Here is a 7,118-nt window from a genome sequence, read left to right on the forward strand (position 1 = left end):
GCATATTGGGGCATAGCACCACCACAGGCGCCCGTGCCCGAGCTACCAGTCAAGTACCAGACGCCAGTTTATCAGTGGGAGCCAGAAGAGCTCACACAACAGTGGCACCCTCAGTACACTCCGGAGTACCCCGGAGACGGTTACTTCCCACCTTGGGAGTAGACCAACTTAGGCCAAAAGCCTAAGCTTAGGGGAGTACGTGTTTCTCACCGACTTTATATTCATGCTCACACTTTCACTTTGATAGTCGGTGTTCATGTTGGAAATATGCCCTAGAGGCAATAATAAATTAGTTATTATTATATTTCTTAGTTCATGATAATCGTTTATTATCCATGCTATAATTGTATTGATTGGAAACACAATACTTGTGTGGATACATAGACAAAACACTGTCCCTAGTAAGCCTCTAGTTGACTAGCTCGTTGATCAAAGATGGTCAAGGTTTCCTGGCCATAGGCAAGTGTTGTTACTTGATAACGGGATCACATCATTAGGAGAATCATGTGATGGACTAGACCCAAACTAATAGACGTAGCATGTTGATCGTGTCATTTTGTTGCTACTGTTTTCTGCATGTCAAGTATTTGTTCCTATGACCATGAGATCATATAACTCACTGACACCGGAGGAATGCTTTGTGTGTATCAAACGTCGCAACGTAACTGGGTGACTATAAAGATGCTCTACAGGTATCTCCGAAGGTGTTCGTTGAGTTAGTATGGATCAAGACTGGGATTTGTCACTCCGTATGACGGAGAGGTATCTCGGGGCCCACTCGGTAATACAACATCACACACAAGCCTTGCAAGAAATGTGACTTAGTGTAAGTTGCAGGATCTTGTATTACAGAACGAGTAAAGAGACTTGCCGGTAAACGAGATTGAAATAGGTATGCGGATACTGACGATCGAATCTCGGGCAAGTAACATACCGAAGGACAAAGGGAATGACATACAGGATTATATGAATCCTTGGCACTGAGGTTCAAACAATAAGATCTTCGTAGAATATGTGGGATCCAATATGGGCATCCAGGTCCCGCTATTGGATATTGACCGAGGAGTCACTCGGGTCATGTCTGCATAGTTCTCGAACCCGCAGGGTCTGCACACTTAAGGTTCGACGTTGTTTTATGCGTATTTGAGTTATATGGTTGGTTACCGAATGTTGTTCGGAGTCCCGAATGAGATCACGGACGTCACGAGGGTTTCCGGAACGGTCCGGAAACGAAGATTGATATATAGGATGACCTCATTTGATTACCGGAAGGTTTTCGGAGTTACCGGGAATGACGAATGGGTTCCGGGTGTTCACCCGGGAGGGGGGGGGGGGCAGCCCACCCCGGGGAAGCCCATAGGCCTTGGGGGTGGCGCACCAGCCCTTAGTGGGCTGGTGGGACAGCCCAAGAAGGCCCTATGCGCCATAGGAAGAAAATTAAAGAGAAAAAAAAAGAGGTGGTGGGAAAAGGGGGAAGGACTCCTCCTTCCAAACCTAGTTGGATTCGGTTTGGAAGGGGAGGACTCCCCCCCTTGGCTCGGCCGACCCCCTTGGGGCCCCTTGAGCCCCAAGGCAAGGCTCCCCCTCTTCCCCCTCTATATACGGAGGTTTTAGGGCTGATTTGAGACAACTTTGCCACGGCAGCCCGTCCACATATCTCCACGGTTTTGCCTCTAGATCGCGTTTCTGCGGAGCTCGGGCGGAGCCCTGCCGAGATAAGATCATCACCAACCTCCGAAGCGCCGTCACGCTACCGGAGAACTCATCTACCTCTCCGTCTCTCTTGCTGGATCAAGAAGGCCGAGATCATCGTCGAGCTGTACGTGTGCTGAACGCGGAGGTGCCGTCTGTTCGGCACTAGATCGGAGCGGATCGTGGGACTGATCGCGGGACGGTTCGCGGGGCGGATCGAGGGATGTGAGGACGTTCCACTACATCAACCGCGTTCACTAACGCTTCTGCTGTGCGATCTACAAGGGTACGTAGATCGAATATCCCCTCTCGTAGATGGACATCACCATGATAGGTCTTCGTGCGCGGAGGAAATTTTTTGTTTCCCATGCATCGTTCCCCATCAGTGGCATCATGAGCTAGGTTCATGCGTAGATGTCTTCTCGAGTAGAACACAAAAGTTTTTTTGGGCGGTGATGTGCATTTTGCTGCCCTCCTTAGTCTTTTCTTGATTCCGGGGTATTGTTGGATTGAAGCGGCTTGGACCGACATTACTCGTACGCTTACGAGAGACTGGTTTCATCGCTACGAGTAACCCCGTTGCTCAAAGATGACTGGCAAGTGTCAGTTTCTCCAACTTTAGTTGAATCAGATTTGACTGAGGAGGTCCTTGTATAAGGTTAAATAGCAATTCATATATCTCCGTTGTGGTGTTTGCGTAAGTAAGATGCGATCCTACTAGATACCCATGGTCACCATGTAAAACATGCAACAACAAAATTAGAGGACGTCTAACTTGTTTTTGCAGGGTATGCTTGTGATGTGATATGGCCAACGATGTGATGTGATATATTGGATGTATGAGATGATCATGTTGTAATAGATAATATCGACTTGCACGTCGATGGTACGACAACTGGCAGGAGCCATAGTGTTGTCTTTAAACTAACGTTTGTGCTTGCAGATGTGTTTACTATATTGCTAGGACGTAGCTTTAGTAGTAATAGCATGAGTAGCACGACAACCCCGATGGCGACATGTTGATGGAGATCATGATGATGGAGATCATGGTGTGACGCCGATGACAAGAAGATCGTACCGGTGCTTTGGTGATGGAGATGAAGAAGCACGTGATGATGGCCATATCATGTCACTTATGAATTGCATGTGATGTTAATCCTTTATGCACCTTATCTTGCTTAGAACGACGGTAGCATTATGAGGTGATCTCTCACTAAAATTTCAAGACGAAATTGTGTTCTCACCGACTGTGCACCATTGCGACAGTTCTTCGTTTCGAGACACCACGTGATGATCAGGTGTGATAGACTCAACGTTCACATACAACGGGTGCAAAACAGTTGCACACGCGGAACACTCGGGTTAAGCTTGACGAGCCTAGCATGTGCAGACATGGCCTTGGAACACATGAGACCGAAAGGTCGAGCATGAATCGTATAGTTGATATGATTAGCATAGAGATGCTTACCACTGAAACTATTCTCGACTCACGTGATGATCGGACTTGAGATAGTGGATTTGGATCATGTGCCACTCAAATGACTAGAGAGATGTACTTTTTGAGTGGGAGTTCTTAAGTAATATGATTAATTTAACTAATTTTCATGAACATAGTCTAATGGTCTTTGCGAATTACGATGTAGCTTGCGCTATAGTTCTACTGTTTTTATATGTTCCTAGAGAAAATTTAGTTGAAAGTTATTAGTAGCAAACTTTGCAGAGGATTGTCCTCGTTGCTACACAGAAGGCTTATGTCCTTAATGCACCACTCGGTGTGCTGCACCTCGAGCGTCGTGTGTGGATGATGTGAACATCCGACATACACGTTTCTAATGACTACACGATAGTTCAGTGCAAAATACTTAATGGCTTAGAAGCAAGGCGCCGAAGACGTTTTCAAACGTCACGGAACATAAGTGATGTTCTAAAGAGATGAAATTGTGATTTCATGCTTGTGCCCTTGTTAAGAGGTACGAGACCTCCGACAAGATTCTTTGTCCACAAAGTATAGGAGAAAAGCTCAATCGTTGAGCGTGTGCTCAGATTGTCTGAGTACGACAATCGCTTGAATCAAGTGGGAGTTAATCTTCCAGATGAGATAGTGATGGTTCTCCAAAGTCACTGCCACCAAGCTGTGAGAGCTTCGTGATGAACTATAACATATCAAGGATAGATACAATGATCCTTGAGCAATTCGCGATGTTTGACACTGCGAAAGTAGAAATCAAGAAGGAGCATCAATAGTTGATGGTTAGTAAAACCACTAAGTTTCAAGAAAGGCAAGGGCTAGAAGGGATACTTCGTGAAACGGAAAAACAATTGCTGCACTAATGAAGAGACCCAAGATTAAACCCAAACCCGAGACTAAGTGCTTCTGTAATGAGGGGAACATTCACTAAGGCGGAGCAACTCTAGATACTTGGTAGATAAGAAGGCTGGCAAAAGTCGAAAGAAGTAAATTTGATATACATGATGTTGATGTGTACTTTACTAGTACTCCTAGTAGAACGAGGGTATTGGATACCGGTTCGGTTGCTAAGTGATTAGTAACACGAAATGAAAGCTACGGCATAAACGGAGACTAGCTAAAGGCGAGGTGACGATACGTGTTGGAAGTTTTTCCAAGGTTGATATGATCAAACGTCGCACGCTCCCTCTACCATCGGGATTGGTGTTAAACCTAAATAATTGCTATTTGGTGCTTGCGTTAAGCATGAACATGATTGGATCGTGTTTATTGCAATACGATTATTCATTTAAAGAGAATAATGGTTACTCTATTTGCTTGAATAATCACCTTAAATGGTTTATTGAATCTCGATCGTAGTGTTACACATGTTCATGATATTGGTGCCAAAAGATACGAGGTAATGATGATAGTACTACTTACTTGTGGCACTGCCGCTTGAGTCATGTTGGTATAAATTACATGAAGAGGCTCCATGCTGATGGATCTTTATACTCACTTGATTTTGAATCACTAGTGACATGCAAATCATACCACTTGAGCAAGGCCTTGTTTTCATTCAGATGAAACAATATAGTAACTTGTTGGAAGTGATACATTTTGATGTATGCAGTCGAATGGGTGCTGAGGCACGCAGTGGATATCATTATGTTCTTACTTCAATGACGATTTGAGTAGATACAAGAGTATTTACTTAATGAATCACAAGTCTGAAATATTGAAAAGTTCAATTCTGTTTCAGAGTGAAGTTCGTCGTAACAAGAGGATAAACTGTGTACGATATGATCATAGAAATGAATATCCGAGTTACGAGTTTTGGTACGCAGTTAAGACAATGTGGAAATTGTTTCGCAGTTCATGCCACCTGGAACATCATAGTGTGATGATGTGTCTGAACGTCATAGCCACGCACTATTTGGTATGGTGCATGCTATGATGTCTCTTATCGAATTATCACTATCGTTTATGGGTTATGCATTAGAGACAACCGCATTCACTTTAAATAGGGCACCGCGTATTTCCGTTGAGATGACACAGTATAGACTGAGGTTTAGAGAAATCCAAACTGTCGTTTCTTAAAAGGTTGGGGCTTCGACACTTATGTGAAAAAGTTTCAGTCTGATAAGCTCGAACCCAAAGCGGATAAATGCATCTTCATAGGATATCCAAAACAGTTGGGTACATCTCCTATCTCAGATCTGAAAGCAAAGTGTTTGTTTCTAGAAATGGATCCTTTCTCGAGGAAAGGTTTCTCTCGAAAGAATTGAGTGGGAGGGTGGTAGAACTTGATGAGGTTATTGAACCATCACTTCAACCAGTGTGTAGCAGGGCGCAGGAAGTTGTTCTTGTGGCGCCTACACCAATTGAAGTGAAAGCTGATGATGGTGATCATCGAGCATCGGATCAAGTTACTACAAACCTCGTAGGTTGACAAGGCCGCGTACTACTGCAGAGTGGTACGGTAACCTTGTCTTGGAGGTCATGTTGTTGAGCAAAAGTGAACCTACGAGTTATGGAGAAAGCAATGGTGGGCCCGAATTCCGACAAATGGCTGGAGGCCATGAAATCCGAGAGAGGATCCATGTATGAAAACAAAGTGTAGACTTTGGAAGAACTACTTGATGGTCATAGGACTATTGAGTAAAGATGGATCTTTAAAAGGAAGACAGACGGTGATGGTGATAAGTCACTATTAAGAAAAGCTCGACTTGTCGCAAAGATGTTTCTGACAAGATCAAACAGTTGACTATGATGAGACTTTCTCACTCGTAGCGATGCTGAGAGTCTGTTAGAATTATGTTAGTAGTTGTTGCATTATTTATGAAATATTGCACATAGGATGTCAAAACATTGTTTCCTCGACGGTTTCCTTGAGCAAACATTGTATGTGATACAACCAGGAGGTTTTGTCGATCCTAAAGATACTAGCAAGTATGCAAGCTCCAGCGATCCTTCAATGGACTGGTATAAGCATCTCGGAGTTGGAATATACACTTTGATGAGTTGATCAAAGATTTTGGGTTTGTACAAGGTTTATGAGAAACTTGTATTTCCAAAGAAGTGAGTGGGAGCACTATAGAATTTCTGATAAGTATATGTGGTTGACATATTGTGGATCAGAAGTAATGTAGAATTTTTGTAAAGCATACAAGGTTGTTTGAAAGGAGTTTTCAAAGGAATACCTGGATTGCGCTATTTGAACGTTGAGCATCAAAGATCTATGAAGATAGATCGAAAGCGCTTAATAGAAGTTTCAACAAGATGCATGCCTTAACAAGTTTTTGAAGGAGTTCAAAATAGATCAGCAAAGAAGGAGTTCTTGGTTGCGTTGTGAGGTGTGAATTTGAGTAAGACTCAAAACCCGACCCCGGCAGAATAAAGAGAATAGACGAAGGTCGTCTTCTATGCCTTGGCCGTAGAATCTAAAGTATGCCATGCTGGGTACCGCACTTGATGAGTGCCTTGACTCAAAGTCTGTTGAGAGGTACAGAGAGTGATCCATGATTGAATCACTAGCAGCGGTCAAAATTTATCCTTAGTAACTGATGGACTAAGGAATTTTTCTCGATTATGGAGGTGGTTAAAGAGTTCGTCGTAAAGGGTTACGTCAATGCAAGTTTTGAATCTAATCCGAATAACTATGAGTAGTAAAACAGATTCGTATAGTAGAGTAGATATTTGGAGCGTTTCTGAATAGCACGTAGTAGCAGCATCTATAAGATGACATAAAGATTTGTAAAGAACGCACGGATCTGAAAGTTTCAGAACCGTTGACTAAAACCTCTCTCACTTGCAAAACGTGATGAGACCCCATAATTATATGGGTGTTGGATTCGTTGGAATCACATGGTGATGTGAACTAGATTATTGACTCTAGTGCAAGTGGGAGACTGTTGGAAATATGCCCTAGAGGCAATAATAAATTAGTTATTATTATATTTCTTAGTTCACGATAATC

Source organism: Hordeum vulgare, chromosome 7H, assembly GCF_904849725.1.
Source record: "Hordeum vulgare subsp. vulgare chromosome 7H, MorexV3_pseudomolecules_assembly, whole genome shotgun sequence".
NCBI classification, from domain to species: Eukaryota; Viridiplantae; Streptophyta; class Magnoliopsida; order Poales; family Poaceae; genus Hordeum; species Hordeum vulgare.